Genomic DNA, 17,680 nt, shown 5'->3' with positions numbered 1-17,680 from the left:
ACATCCGAGTAGAATTTGGCACGGTACACGGAATACAAAAACTAACGTCTGGTACTAAAGATGTAATTACCGAAGCTATCAACAGCCGGTTGTGTACCGGATTAATTTGCTCTTGTGACAAATGCTATGTTGGTCAGACGGGACTAATGATCAGCACGAGACTAAAAGAACACCAATGGAATATGAAATACTTCCAAATAGAACTGGAGGCAGTGGCAGGGCACACGTGCCAACAAGGACACTCAATTGATTTTGATAATGTTGAAGTCCCGTGCAAAAACTAGTTACTACTTGCCAACTACTAATTATAGAATCTATCGAAATCGAGGGAAATAAAAATATATATGTAACCGTTCTTATAGCTGCAGGCTTAGGTGCTGTTCGGAAGCTAATCAAGTAGAATTACTACTAGACTTTCACCAGACAATAACAGCTATTGCGATTCCTTTCACCCAACTGAATGGCAGGACTATGGTACATGTGTAATGGTTTCAATTGAGGCACACACTTTAACTTTGTAGGCAACACAGTTTATTTACTAACGTAACAGATAACTCAGATGTTCACAGGATAACGATATAGGGTGGTGACCATCGCTCCTAACTTAGGCGCCCGTCCATAAATGACGTCACGCACCTGGAGGGGGGGGGGGTTTGAGAAATGTGACGTCACATCAAAATGCCCAACTTTAAATATATATAGAATTGCTATAACACTAATTGTTATAACAACACTCATACAACATGAGAGTGCAGCGCCACATTAAATACGCACTACAATGACAATAGTTTAAAGCGATTTGAAGCATGGAAATATGGTTTGGGGGGGGGGGGGCAGAGCTTTGTGACGTCATATTTGAGGCGGGGTCTGACTTTTGTGACGTCGTGTGACGAAGGGGGGGGAGGTCAAAAATCGTCCAAAATCGCGTGACGTCATTTATGTACGGCCCCTTAACGAAGACTCGAGGGGTTAACTATATAACCGGACCAGGGCAGCTTAGCAGGCTGCCTGGTCCACGAGCGGAGATCGGAGACCCAGGAGCGTAGCTGCCGTCTCCTTTCCCCGCCCGGAGTTGAACAGCCCCGACCGGCTCCGCCCTTGACCACGCCTCCGACCACGCCCCCTTCCGGATCCTTCGGGGGGAAGGGTCGGCTCCCCTCACCACGTGACGCTCGCACTTTTATCCGGGTGTCCCCTGGCCCGCCTGGGTCCGCTCACGTGCCCTGTCGGGTTCACCCGGGGTGTCGCGTGTCCTGAGCCGACCTCGGTGACACCCGGACCCTGCCCCCCCCCACCCCGAGTGAATCATGCCGTGCCATGCTCATGCTGGTACCGTAGAGAGCAGGGACGTGCGGTCAGGGGAGGCAGAGCCTCGTCTGTCATGCTCCAATGAAGATTGCTGTTACGAAAAGTAAAAAAAAAACCTTAAGATCATTCAAAAACCTTTTTCTTAACTTTTCGTTAACAGCTATTAGAGGCCGTCCATAAATGGCGTCACGTGACCTGGGGGGGGGGGTGTGAAATGTGACGTCACATCAAAATGCGCAACTTTAAATAAAAATAACAATAAAATAATAAAAATATGAAACAATTACATTCTCACGACGTTTCGACTGCGACACAAGCAATCGTCATCAGGTGTGAAAACCACAGCAAGAAAATTTGAAAAAAGTGGAGGTTATTTTTTATGCTATATTTTTGTTATTTTATTTTCACCTACGTGACTTTACCCAATAGAACCAAAGAGTATGGATCGTAGCAGTCACCAAATCTTTAAATCTAGAATTATTTTTAAATTATTTCATTGTTTCCTTTCTACGTGGTGACTTTACCGAAAGAACCAAGAATAACTAACGTATTACTTATTCCGCACGCGGTGACTTGCCAACCCTTTTTTTCTACTTTTGCACTCTCCTCTGTTCCTTTTTGTTTCGTTTGCCGTTGTGCACTTATCATGGGACCTTTTTGGCAATAAAACAGGAGTTATTAAGATGTTCAAACACCAAGTGGATTCAACCTTTCGCGAGGAATCAAGTCTGCATTAACCACACGGACTGGTGGTGAGCATGCGAACAAACATGCTCCGATAACTACGTGTTATTTTCCAATTGTTTATGCCTTAAAGGTACAGAAAGTGGCTATTATCCCCCCACAAACTTTGCTTTTGTGACCGGGACAGCGATATTTTTACAAGTACCGATTTTCAATGAGAAAACGTGCGGTGTGCGTTTGTGTTTATTCCTTCACGTATTGCCCTGGTCACAAAAGCAAAGTTTGTGGGGGGTAATAATAGCCATGTTTTTTTATATATATACTTTTGAGGCATAAGCATTTAGAAAATAACGCTTCGTACCCAGGAACAACAATCGTATTACATCGTATCATGTGTGGATTGTCAACTCACAAAACCCCTCGCGTTCAGTTCACCATGGCAGTGGAGATTGACAGAACTCTATCCCACTTCTGGATACGTTCTCCTCGGACGCGGCCGAAACGGTCAAATAACCCACACAGCGCTCGCCGAAAGAAAAAAACGCTCACGGATGCCGATCCGAATGCACCATCGCCCACCCCCGCCGCACAGAAATGCTCCCTCATCGAGACGCTCGTACGCCGGGCTAAGAAAGTGTGATACGGTGAAAGTCTGAGGAGTGAGATGAAACTGAATTGAATGGTTTATAATGACGTGAATGCCAAATATCAAATCAAATAGAACAAGCGTTAACATTGATCAGGCAATTATTAAAATACCGTATCATTGCAGGAGTAACTGATAAAGTAGCCAGATTTTTGGAAAAAACAAACCATCCGAGTAGGATTTGGCACGGTACACGGAATACAAAAACTAACATCTGGTACTAAAGATGTAATTACCGAAGCTATCAACAGACGGGTGTGTACCGGATTAATTTGCTCTTGTGACAAATGCTATGTTGGTCAGACGGGACTAATGATCAGCACGAGACTAAAAGAACACCAATTGAATATGAAATACTTCCAAATAGAACTGGAGGCAGTGGCAGGGCACGCGTGCCAACAAGGATACTCAATTGATTTTGATAATGTTGAAGTTCCGTGCAAAAACTAGTTGCTACTTGCCAAGTACTAATTATAGAATCTATCGAAATCGAGGGAAATAAAAATATATATTTTAACCGTTCTGATAGCTGCAGGCTTAGGTGCTGTTCGGAAGCTAATCAAGTAGAATTACTACTAGACTGTTTCACCAGACAATAACAGCTATTGCGATTCCTTGCACCCAACTGAACGGCAGGACTACGGTACATGTGTAATGGTTTCAATTGAGGCACACACTTTAACTTTGTAGGCAACACAGTTTATTTACTAACGTAACAGATACTCAGATGTTCACAGGATAACGATATAGGGTGGTGACCATCGCTCCTAACTTAGGGGCCCGTCCATAAATGACGTCACACACCTGGAGGGAGGGGTTTGAGAAATGTAAAAGTCACATCAAAATGCCGAACTTTAAATATATATAGAATTGCTATAACACTAATTGTTATAACAACACTCATACAACATGAGAGTGCAGCGCCACATTAAATACGCACTACAATGACAATAGTTTAAAGCGATTTGAAGCATGGAAATATGGTTTGGGGGGGGGGGGGCAGAGCTTTGTGACGTCATATTTGAGGCGGGGTCTGACTTTTTTGTGACGTCGTGTGACGAAGGGGGGGGGGGAGGTCAAAAATCGTCCAAAATTGCGTGACGTCATTTATGTATGGCCCCTTAACGAGACTCGAGGGGTTAACTATATAACCGGACCAGGGCAGCTTAACAGGCTGCCTGGTCCACGAGCGGAGATCGGAGACCCAGGAGCGTAGCTGCCGTCTCCTTTCCCCGCCCGGAGTTGAACAGCCCCGACCGGCTCCGCCCTTGACCACGCCTCCGACCACGCCCCCTTCCGGATCCTTCGGGGAAGGGTCGGCTCCCCTCACCACGTGAAGCTCGCACTTTTATCCGGGTGTCCCCTGGCCCGCCTGGGTCCGCTCACGTGCCCTGTCGGGTTCACCCGGGGTGTCGCGTGTCCTGAGCCGACGTCGGTGACACCCGGACCCTGCCCCCCCCCACCCCGAGTGAATCATGCCGTGCCATGCTCATGCTGGTACTGTAGAGAGCAGGGACGTGCGGTCACGGGAGGCAGAGCCTCGTCTGTCATGCTCCAATGAAAATTGCTGTTACGAAAAGTAAAAAAAACCTTAAGATAATTCAAAAACCTTTTTCTTAACTTTTTGTTAACAGCTATTAGAGGCCGTCCATAAATGGCGTCACGTGACCTGGGGGGGGGGTGGTGAGAAATATGACGTCACATCAAAATGCGCAACTTTAAATAAATATAACAATAAAATAATAAAAATATAAAACAATTAAATTCTCACGACGTTTCGACTGCGACACAAGCAATCGTCATCAGGTGTGAAAACCACAGCAAGAAAATTTGAAAAAAGTGGCGGTTATTTTTTTATTATTTCATTGTTTCCCTTCTACGTGGTGACTTTACCGAAAGAACCAAGAAAAACTAACGTATTACTTATTCCGCACGCGGTGACTTGCCAACCCTTTTTTTTCTACTTTTGCACTCTCCTCTGTTCCTTTTTGTTTCGTTTGCCGTTGTGCACTTATCATGAGACCTTTTTTGGCAATAAAACAGGAGTTATTAAGATGTTCAAACACCAAGTGGATTCAACCTTTCGCGAGGAATCAAGTCTGCATTAACCACACGGACTGGTGGTGAGCATGCGAACAAACATGCTCCAATAACTACGTGTTATTTTCCAATTGTTTATGCCTTTAAAGGTACGGAAAGTTGCTATTATCCCCCCACAAACTTTGCTTTTGTGACCGGGACAGCGATATTTTTACATGTACCGATTTTCATTAAGAAAACGTGCGGTGTGCGTTTGTGTTTATTCCTTCACGTATTGCCCTGGTCACAAAAGCAAAGTTTGTGGGGGTAATAATAGCCATGTATTTTATATATATATACTTTTGAGGCATAAGCATTTAGAAAATAACACTTCGTACCCAGGAACAACAATTGTGTTACATCGTGTCATGTGTGGATTGTCAACTCGCAAAACCCCACGCGTTCAGTTCACCATGGCAGTGGAGATTGACAGAACTCTATCCCGCTTCTGGATACATTCTCCTCGGACGCGGCCGAAACGGTCAAATAACCCACACAGCGCTCGCCGAAAGAAAAAACGCTCACGGATGCCGATCCGAATGCACCATCGCCCACCCCCGCCGCACAGAAATGCTCCCTCATCGAGACGCTCGTACGCCGGGCTAAGAAAGTGTGATACGGTGAAAGTCTGAGGAGTGAGATGAAACTGAACTGAACGGTTTATAATGACGGTCAAATCAACAAGGCACTGAATGCCAAATATCAAATCAAATAGGACAAGCGTTAACATTGATCAGGCAATTATTAAAATACCGTATCATTGCAGGAGTAACTGATAAACTAGCCAGGTTTATGGAAAAAAAAAAAAACATCCGAGTAGGATTTGGCACGGTACACGGAATACAAAAACTAACGTCTGGTACTAAAGATGTAATTACCGAAGCTATCAACAGACGGTTGTGTACCGGATTAATTTGCTCTTGTGACAAATGCTATGTTGGTCAGACGGGACTAATGATCAGCACGAGACTAAAAGAACACCAATTGAATATGAAATACTTCCAAATAGAGCTGGAGGCAGTGGCAGGGCACGCGTGCCAACAAGGATACTCAATTGATTTTGTTAATGTTGAAGTTCCGTGCAAAAACTAGTTACTACTTGCCAAGTACTAATTATAGAATCTATCGAAATCGAGGGAAATAAAAATATATATTTAACCGTTCTGATAGCTGCAGGCTTAGGTGCTGTTCAGAAGCTAATCAAGTAGAATTACTACTAGACTTTCACCAGACAATAACAGCTATTGCGATTCCTTGCACCCAACTGAATGGCAGGACTACGGTACATGTGTAATGGTTTCAATTGAGGCACACACTTTAACTTTGTAGGCAACACAGTTTATTTACTAACGTAACAGATACTCAGATGTTCACAGGATAACGATATAGGGTGGTGACCATCGCTCCTAACTTAGGGGCCCGTCCATAAATGACGTCACGCACCTGGAGGGGGGGGGGTTGAGAAATGTGACGTCACATCAAAATGCCCAACTTTAAATATATATAGAATTGCTATAACACTAATTGTTATAACAACGCTCCTACAACATCAGAGTGCAGCGCCACATTAAATACGCACTACAATGACAATAGTTTAAAGCGATTTGAAGCATGGAAATATGGTTTGGGGGGGGGGCAGAGCTTTGTAACGTCATATTTGAGGGGGGGTCTGACTTTTTGTGACGTCGTGTGACGAAGGGGGGGGGAGTCAAAAATCGTCCAAAATCGCGTGACGTCATTTAAGGACGGTCCCTTAACGAAGACTCGAGGGGTTAACTATATAACCGGACCAGGGCAGCTTAACAGGCTGCCTGGTCCACGAGCGGAGATCGGAGACCCAGGAGCGTAGCTGCCGTCTCCTTTCCCCGCCCGGAGTTGAACAGCCCCGACCGGCTCCGCCCTTGACCACGCCTCCGACCACGCCCCCTTCCGGATCCTTCGGGGAAGGGTCGGCTCCCCTCACCACGTGACGCTCGCACTTTTATCCGGGTGTCCCCTGGCCCGCCTGGGTCCGCTCACGTGCCCTGTCGGGTTCACCCGGGGTGTCGCGTGTCCTGAGCCGACGTCGGTGACACCCGGACCCTGCCCCCCCCCACCCCGAGTGAATCATGCCGTGCCATGCTCATGCTGGTACCGTAGAGAGCAGGGACGTGCGGTCAGGGGAGGCAGAGCCTCGTCTGTCATGCTCCAATGAAGATTCCTGTTACGAAAAGTGTAAAAAAACCTTAAGATCATTCAAAAACCTTTTTCTTGACTTTTCGTTAACAGCTATTAGAGGCCGTCCATAAATGGCGTCACGTGACCTGGGGGGGGGGGGGTGTGAAATGTGACGTCACATCAAAATGCGCAACTTTAAATAAATATAACAATAAAATAATAAAAATATGAAACAATTACATTCTCACGACGTTTCGACTGCGACACAAGCAATCGTCATCAGGTGTGAAAACCACAGCAAGAAAATTTGAAAAAAGTGGAGGTTATTTTTTATGCTATATTTTTGTTATTTTATTTTCACCTACGTGACTTTACCCAATAGAACCAAAGAGTATGGATCGTAGCAGTCACCAAATCTTTAAATCTAGCATTATTTTTAAATTATTTCATTGTTTCCCTTCTACGTGGTGACTTTACCGAAAGAACCAAGAATAACTAACGTATTACTTATTCCGCACGCGGTGACTTGCCAACCCTTTTTTTCTACTTTTGCACTCTCCTCTGTTCCTTTTTGTTTCGTTTGCCGTTGTGCACTTATCATGGGACCTTTTTAGCAATAAAACAGGAGTTATTAAGATGTTCAAACACCAAGTGGATTCAACCTTTCGCGAGGAATCAAGTCTGCATTAACCACACGGACTGGTGGTGAGCATGCGAACAAACATGCTCCGATAACTACGTCTTATTTTCCATTTGTTTATGCCATTAAAGGTACAGAAAGTGGCTATTATCCCCCCACAAACTTTGCTTTTGTGACCGGGACAGCGATATTTTTACATGTACCGATTTTCAATAAGAAAACGTGCGGTGTGCGTTTGTGTTTATTCCTTCACGTATAGCCCTGGTCACGAAAGCAAAGTTTGTGGGGGGTAATAATAGCCATGTTTTTTTATATATATATACTTTTGAGGCATAAGCATTTAGAAAATAACGCTTCGTACCCAGGAACAACAATCGTGTCACATCGTATCATGTGTGGATTGTCAACTTGCAAAACCCCACGCGTTCAGTTCACCATGGCAGTGGAGATTGACAGAACTCTATCCCACTTCTGGATACATTCTCCTCGGACGCGGCCGAAACGGTCAAATAAGCCACACAGCGCTCACCGAAAGAAAAAACGCTCACGGATGCCGATCCGAATGCACCATCGCCTACCCCCGCCGCACAGAAATGCTCCCTCATCGAGACGCTCGTACGCCGGGCTAAGAAAGTGTGATACGGTGAAAGTCTGAGGAGTGAGATGAAACTGAACTGAAGGGTTTATAATGACGGACAAATCAACAAGGCACTGAATTCCAAATATCAAATCAAATAGGACAAGCGTTAACATTGATCAGGCAATTATTAAAATACCGTACCATTGCAGGAGTAACTGATAAACTAGCCAGGTTTATGGAAAAAAACAAAACATCCGAGTAGGATTTGGCACTGTACACGGAATACAAAAACTAACGTCTGGTACTAAAGATGTAATTACCGAAGCTATCAACAGACGGTTGTGTACCGGATTAATTTGCTCTTGTGACAAATGCTATGTTGGTCAGACGGGACTAATGATCAGCACGAGACTAAAAGAACACCAATTGAATATGAAATACTTCCAAATAGAGCTGGAGGCAGTGGCAGGGCACGCGTGCCAACAAGGATACTCAATTGATTTTGTTAATGTTGAAGTTCCGTGCAAAAACTAGTTACTACTTGCCAAGTACTAATTATAGAATCTATCGAAATCGAGGGAAATAAAAATATATATTTAACCGTTCTGATAGCTGCAGGCTTAGGTGCTGTTCGGAAGCTAATCAAGTAGAATTACTACTAGACTTTCACCAGACAATAACAGCTATTGCGATTCCTTGCACCCAACTGAATGGCAGGACTACGGTACATGTGTAATGGTTTCAATTGAGGCACACACTTTAACTTTGTAGGCAACACAGTTTATTTACTAACGTAACAGATAACTCAGATGTTCACAGGATAACGATATAGGGTGGGGACCATCGCTCCTAACTTCGGGGCCCGTCCATAAATGACGTCACGCACCTGGAGGGGGGGGGGTTTGAGAAATGTGACGTCACATCAAAATGCCCAACTTTAAATATATATATAGAATTGCTATAACACTAATTGTTATAACAACACTCATACAACATGAGAGTGCAGCGCCACATTAAATACGCACTACAATGACAATAGTTTAAAGCGATTTGAAGCATGGAAATATGGTTTGGGGGGGGGGGGCAGAGCTTTGTGACGTCATATTTGAGGCGGGGTCTGACTTTTGTGACGTCGTGTGACGAAGGGGGGGGGGGTCAAAAATCGTCCAAAATCGCGTGACGTCATTTATGTACGGCCCCTTAACGAAGACTCGAGGGGTTAACTATATAACCGGACCAGGGCAGCTTAGCAGGCTGCCTGGTCCACGAGCGGAGATCGGAGACCCAGGAGCGTAGCTGCCGTCTCCTTTCCCCGCCCGGAGTTGAACAGCCCCGACCGGCTCCGCCCTTGACCACGCCTCCGACCACGCCCCCATCCGGATCCTTCGGGGGGAAGGGTCGGCTCCCCTCACCACGTGATGCTCGCACTTTTATCCGGGTGTCCCCTGGCCCGCCTGGGTCCGCTCACGTGCCCTGTCGGGTTCACCCTGGGTGTCGCGTGTCCTGAGCCGACCTCGGTGACACCCGGACCCTGCCCTACCCCCACCCCGAGTGAGTCATGCCGTGCCATGCTCATGCTGGTACCGTAGAGAGCAGGGACGTGCGGTCGTCCATAAATGGCGTCACGTGACCTGCGGTGGGGCGGGGGGGGGTGAGAAATGTGACGTCACATCAAAATGCGAAACTTTAAATAAATATAGACACAGCACGTTCTACTTAATTAAATAGACTTTTTAATAAATGTTTTCTCCTACAACATCAGAGTGCAGCGCCACGTTAAATACGCAACTACAATGACAATAGTTTAAAGCGATTTGAAGCATGTTTTATTTTCAAAATATGGTTTTGGGGGAGGGGCGGGGCAGAGCTTTGTGACGTCATATTTGAAGGGGGGTCTGACTTTTTGTGACTCCGTGTGACGAGGGGGGGGGGTTCAAGAATCGTCCAAAATCGCGTGACGTCATTTATGGACAGCCCCTATATGCATTCATTAAACCTCCACACTCTGTAGCAATAGGTTTTTACCCTTTTATCTGGCACCAAAACTGACACCTTTATACAAGGCATCATGTTTGCAATAACCACAACACAAGCAGTCAAAATGCAAACAAAAAGAGACAACTCTGATAATGATATTGGCACTGTTCTTGAATTTGATTGGTCCACACCCGAGACGGCTTTTCTTAGAGCCCTTAGTCTCCACTGGTGTTGGACCAGATGACGCCAAAAGGCGTACAACTCAAAAACAGCACACTATCAGAGTATTGAGAGCTAGCTCTCAATACTCTGATAGTGCGCTGTATTTGATTGAGAGCTAGCTCTCAATACTCTGATAGTGCGCTGTATTTGAGTTGTACGCCTTTTGGCGTCATCTGGTCCAACACCAGTGGAGGCGAGGCTCTAAGAAAAGCCATCTCGGGTGTGGACCAATCAAATTCAAGAACAGTGCCAATATCATTATCAGAGTTGTCTCTTTTTGTTTGCATTTTGACTGCTTGTGTTGTGGTTATTGCAAACATGATCCCCTTGTATAAAGGTGTCAAGTTTTGGTGCCAGATAAAAGGGTAAAAACCTATTACTATATCTTGCTACTGGCAAAGGGAGGTCTCATCATGTAAATGCTCTCCCCAACTCTGGTCTTCGCATCTGATTGGCTCACAAGTGACGACGCCACGCTTATCCCTCCGCTCGATTGAAGACATCAGCAGCAGGAGGATTTCTCCACAACTATGTGGCTGCCCACCTTGGTGATGCTGGTTGTTATAATTACTGGCGAAACGTCACAGTTACACGAATTGTAAATGTTGTGCAGGAGGTTTACTCTCCAACACACAACCGGTTGGCACTGGACGAGTATACTACACTACACTACACACTAGTGCTGTACTAGTATACTACACTATACACTACACACTAGTGCTGTACTAGTATACTACACGATACTCTACACACTAGTGCTGTACTAGTATACTACACTATACACTACACTATACACTAGTGCTGTACTAGTACACTACACTATACACTACACACTAGTGCTGTACTAGTATACTACACTATACACTACACACTAGTGCTGTACTAGTATTATACACTATACACTACACACTAGTGCTGTACTAGTATACTACACTATACACTACACTATACACTAGTGCTGTACTAGTACACTACACTATACACTACACACTAGTGCTGTACTAGTATACTACACTATACACTAGTGCTGTACTAGTATTATACACTATACACTACACACTAGTGCTGTATTAGTATACTACACTATACACTACACACTAGTGCTGTACTAGTATACTACATTTTACACTACACAATACATTACACTATACACTGCACACTAGTGCTGTACTAGTATACTACACTATACACTACACACTAGTTCTGTACTAGTATACTACACTATACACTGCACACTAGTGCTGTACTAGTATACTACACTATACACTACACTATACACTAGTGCTGTACTAGTACACTACACTATACACTAGTGCTGTACTAGTATACTACACTATAAACTACACACTAGTGCTGTACTAGTATACTACACTATACACTACACACTAGTGCTGTACTAGTATACTACACTATACACTACACATTAGTGCTGTACTAGTATTATACACTATACACTACACAATACACTACACTATACACTACACACTAGTGCTGTACTAGTATACTACACTATACACTGCACACTAGTGCTGTACTAGTATACTACACTATACACTGCACACTAGTGCTGTACTAGTATACTACACTATACACTACACTACACACTAGTGCTGTACTAGTATACTACACTATACACTGCACACTAGTGCTGTACTAGTATACTACACTATACACTACACTATACACTAGTGCTGTACTAGTACACTACACTATACACTACACACTAGTGCTGTACTAGTATACTACACTATAAACTACACTACACACTAGTGCTGTACTAGTATTATACACTATACACTACACACTAGTGCTGTACTAGTATACTACACTATACACTAGTGCTGTACTAGTATACTACACTATACACTGCACACTAGTGCTGTACTAGTATACTACACTATACACTGCACACTAGTGCTGTACTAGTATACTACACTATACACTACACTACACACTAGTGCTGTACTAGTATACTACACTATACACTGCACACTAGTGCTGTACTAGTATACTACACTATACACTACACTATACACTAGTGCTGTACTAATACACTACACTATACACTACACACTAGTGCTGTACTAGTATACTACACTATACACTACACTACACACTAGTGCTGTACTAGTATTATACACTATACACTACACACTAGCGCTGTACTAGTATACTACACTATACACTAGTGCTGTACTAGTATACTACACTATACACTACACACTAGTGCTGTACTAGTATACTACACTATACACTACACACTAGTGCTGTACTAGTATACTCCACTATACACTACACTATACACTAGTGCTGTACTAGTACACTACACTATACACTACACACTAGTGCTGTACTAGTATACTACACTATAAACTACACACTAGTGCTGTACTAGTATACTACACTATACACTACACACTAGTGCTGTACTAGTATTATACACTATACACTAGTGCTGTACTAGTATACTACACTATACAATGCACACTAGTGCTATACTAGTATACTACACTATACACTACACACTAGTGCTGTACTAGTATACTACACTATACACTAGTGCTGTACTAGTATATTACACTATACACTACACACTAGTGCTGTACTAGTATACCACACTATACACTACACACTAGTGCTGTACAAGTATACTACACTATACACTACACACTAGTGCTGTACTAGTATACTACACTATACACTAGTGCTGTACTAGTATACTACACTATACACTACACACTAGTGCTGTACTAGTATACTACACTGTACACTACACTACACACTAGTGCTGTACTAGTACACTACACTATACACTACACTCTAATGCTATACTAGTATACTACACTATACACTACACACTAGTGCTGTACTAGTATACTACACTATACACTACACTAGTGCTGTACTAGTATACTACACTATACAATACACACTAGTGCTGTACTAGTATACTATACTAAACACTACACACTAGTGCTGTACTAGTATACTACACTATACACTACACACTAATGCTTTACTAGTATACTACACTATACACTAGTGCTGTACTAGTATACTACACTATACACTACACACTAGTGCTGTACTAGTATACTACACTATACACTACACACTAGTGCTGTACTAGTATACTACACTGTACACTACACACTAGTGCTGTACTAGTATACTACACTATACACTACACACTAGTGCTGTACTAGTATACTACACTAAACACTACACACTAGTGCTGTACTAGTATACTATACTGTACACTACACACTAGTGCTGTACTAGTATACTACACTATACACTACACACTAGTGCTGTACTAGTATACTACACTATACACTACACACTAGTGCTGTACTAGTATACTACACTATACACTACACACTAGTGCTGTACTAGTATGCTACACTATACACTACACACTAGTGCTGTACTAGTATGCTACACTATACACTACACTATACACTAGTGCTGTACTAGTATACTACACTATACACTACACTATACGCTAGTGCTGTACTACTATACACTACACTATACACTACACACTAGTGCTGTACTAGTATACTACACTATACACTACACACTAGTGCTGTACTAGTATACTACACTATACACTACACTACACACTAGTGCTGTACTAGTATACTACACTATACACTACACACTAGTGCTGTACTAGTATACTACACTATACACTACACACTAGTGCTGTACTAGTATACTACACTATACACTACACACTAGTGCTGTACTAGTATACTACACTATATACTCCACACTAGTGCTGTACTAGTATACTACACTATACACTACACACTAGTTCTGTACTAGCATACTACACTATACACTGCACACTAGTGCTGTACTAGTATACTACACTATACACTACACTATACACTAGTGCTGTACTAGTACACTACACTATACACTAGTGCTGTACTAGTATACTACACTATAAACTACACACTAGTGCTGTACTAGTATACTACACTATACACTACACACTAGTGCTGTACTAGTATACAACACTATACACCACACACTAGTGCTGTACTAGTATACTACACTATACACTACACACTAGTGCTGTACTAGTATACTACACTATACACTACACTATACACTAGTGCTGTACTAGTATACTACACTATACACTACACACTAGTGCTGTACTAGTATACTACACTATACACTACACACTAGTGCTGTACTAGTATACTACACTATACACTACACACTAGTGCTGTACTAGTATACTACACCATACACTACACACCAGTGCTGTACTAGTATACTACACTACACTATACACTAGTGTTGTACTAGTACACTACACACTAGTGCTGTACTAGTACACTACACTACACACTAGTGCTGTACTAGTATACTACACTATACACTACACACTAGTGCTGTACTAGTACACTACACTATACACTACACACTAGTGCTGTACTAGTATACTACACTATACACTACACACCAGTGCTGTACTAGTATACTACACTACACTATACACTACACACTAGTGTTGTACTAGTACACTACACTATACACTACACACTAGTGCTGTACTAGTACACTACACTATACACTACACACTAATGCTGTACTAGTATACTACACTATACACTACACACTAGCGCTGTACTAGTATACTACACTATACAATACACTATACACCACACACTAGTGCTGTACTAGTATACAACACTATACACTACACACTAGTGCTGTACTAGTATACTACACTATACACCACACACTAGTGCTGTACTAGTATACTACACTATACACTACACTATACACTAGTGCTGTACTAGTATACTACACTATACACTACACACTAGTGCTGTACTAGTATACTACACTATACACTACACTACACACTAGTGCTGTACTAGTATACTACACTATACACTACACACTAGTGCTGTACTAGTATACTACACTATACACTACACACCAGTGCTGTACTAGTATACTACACTACACTATACACTAGTGTTGTACTAGTACACTACACACTAGTGCTGTACTAGTACACTACACTATACACTACACACTAGTGCTGTACTAGTATACTACACTATACACTACACACTAGTGCTGTACTAGTACACTACACTATACACTACACACTAGTGCTGTACTAGTATACTACACTATACACTACACACCAGTGCTGTACTAGTATACTACACTACACTATACACTACACACTAGTGTTGTACTAGTACACTACACTATACACTACACACTAATGCTGTACTAGTATACTACACTATACACTACACACTAGCGCTGTACTAGTATACTACACTATACACTACACTATACACCACACACTAGTGCTGTACTAGTATACTGCACTATACACTACACACTAGCGCTGTACTAGTATACTACACTATACACTACACTATACACTAGTGCTGTACTAGTATACTACACTATACACTACACACTAGTGCTGTACTAGTATACTACACTACACACTACACACTAGTGCTGTACTAGTATACTCCACTATACACTACACGGATTTCACGACACAAACACCTCCACTGTGGATCATATTCTGATCATCAGCACCGCAATCGATAAACGGTTTTAATTTTAAATCGCCAATTGCCGCGAATTAATTACGAGGGATCGATGCGTTATAACCAAGTGACACCGTAGATTCCTACCGACGATGGACCAGGAATCGATCCGCGCGCGTTTCGAATCGACAAATCCGTGCGCCTTTGTCACCCGGGTCGCCCGAGATAAACGATTCGATTAATATTTGTAAAACTCTGAACCCTCTTTCGCTTAGTAATCGATTCGAGTCGACAGTGGTGCTTTTTTCAACGAACGCAAGTCGACGAATCGCTGCACGTTCGGAGGCGTCGCACGGAATCGATTTGACCTCGCGAGAATAAACGTGGAAATCGGATCGATTCCGAAGTTTTTGGCACCTTTCGTTACCCGTAGTTTCATCATCCTCGGCTGGTGGGTGGTGGTAGCGTGGCTCCGCGTTTTTTAAATGCAAATTAAACATTTTGACAACGTTTAAACGTTTAATTGTTTTTATTTTCAAAGTTCAATCAAAAGAGTGGCAAAGGCGAACCCCCCATTCATTGACTGCGACGTTGGCGACTTCGCTGCCTTGAAAGCCGGTGAGAGAATCAGCACCACCACCTCCTTACACACAGAGACTCATAGAGACCCACAGAGACTCGTAGACTCATAGAGACCCACAGAGACACACAGAGACACAGAGAGACACACAGACTCATAGAGACACACAGACTCGTAGAGACACAGAGACTCGTAGAGACACACAGAGACTCAAAGAGACCCACAGATTCGTAGAGACTCATAGAGACCCACAGAGACTCATAGAGACCCATAGAGACCAATAGAGACACACAGACTCGTAGAGACACACAGAGACACAGACACACAGAGACTCATAGAGACCCATAGAGACGCACAGAGACACACCGACTCGTAGAGACACACAGACTCGTAGAGACACAGAGACTCGTAGAGACACAGAGACTCGTAGAGACACAGAGACTCGTAGAGACTCATAGAGACCCACAGAGACTCATAGAGACCCACAGAGACTCATAGAGACCCACAGAGACTCATAGAGACCCACAGAGACTCACAGAGATACACAGAGATTCGTAGAGACACAGAGACTCATAGAGACCCATAGAGACCAATAGAGACACACAGACTCGTAGAGACCCACAGAGACACACAGAGACTCGTAGAGACACAGATTCGTAGAGATTCGTAGAGACTCATAGAGACCCACAGAGACACACAGAGACACACAGAGACTGGTAGAGACTCACAGAGACCCACAGAGACACACAGAGACACATAGAGACTCGTAGAGACACACAGAGACCCACAGAGACACACAGAGACTCATAGAGATCCATGGAGACACACAGAGACTCGTAGAGACACACAGAGACACACAGAGACTCGTAGAGACACACGGAGACTCGTAGAGACACACAGAGACCCACAGAGACACACAGAGACTCATAGAGACTCAGAGACCCACAGAGACCCACAGAGACACATAGAGACACACAGAGACTCGTAGAGACACACAGAGACCCACAGAGACACATAGAGACACACAGAGACTCGTAGAGACACAGAGATACACAGAGATACACAGAGATTCGTAGAGACTCATAGAGACTCGTAGAGACACATAGAGACTCACAGAGACTCGTAGACACAGAGACTTGTAGAGACTCACAGAGACTCATAGAGACACACAGAGACTCATAGAGACACACAGAGACTCATAGAGACACACAGAGACTCATAGAGACACACAGAGACTCAGAGACACACAGAGACACACAGA

General features: G+C 43.4%; 1 protein-coding gene and 1 long non-coding RNA gene across 4 annotated transcripts in view; one reads left to right on the top strand and one right to left on the bottom strand.

The window, feature by feature from the left end:
• Positions 1–8,858: 8,858 nt before the first annotated feature.
• Positions 8,859–16,181, bottom strand: LOC142907082 (uncharacterized). Its single transcript, XR_012930765.1, has 2 exons — positions 10,754–16,181; positions 8,859–9,725 (listed from the first exon to the last, which is right to left on the bottom strand). It is a non-coding gene; the product is annotated as an uncharacterized LOC142907082 (long non-coding RNA).
• Positions 16,182–16,241: 60 nt separating this feature from the next.
• VARS1 (valyl-tRNA synthetase 1) overlaps positions 16,242–17,680 on the top strand; it is a 76,972-nt gene continuing 75,533 nt past the window's right edge. For all 3 annotated transcript variants that reach the window (XM_076056084.1, XM_076056083.1, XM_076056082.1), the window contains exon 1: positions 16,242–16,457. The gene's annotated coding sequence lies outside the window, so the exon portion shown is untranslated. The remainder of the gene's footprint in view (positions 16,458–17,680) is intronic.

Source organism: Petromyzon marinus, chromosome 74 (assembly GCF_048934315.1).
Source record: "Petromyzon marinus isolate PM22_M1 ecotype Great Lakes invasive population chromosome 74, UKy_Petmar_22M1.pri1.0, whole genome shotgun sequence".
NCBI lineage: Eukaryota > Metazoa > Chordata > Hyperoartia > Petromyzontiformes > Petromyzontidae > Petromyzon > Petromyzon marinus.
The sequence above is the reverse complement of the archived record's forward strand: the minus strand, read 5'-3'. Positions and strand labels throughout refer to the sequence as shown.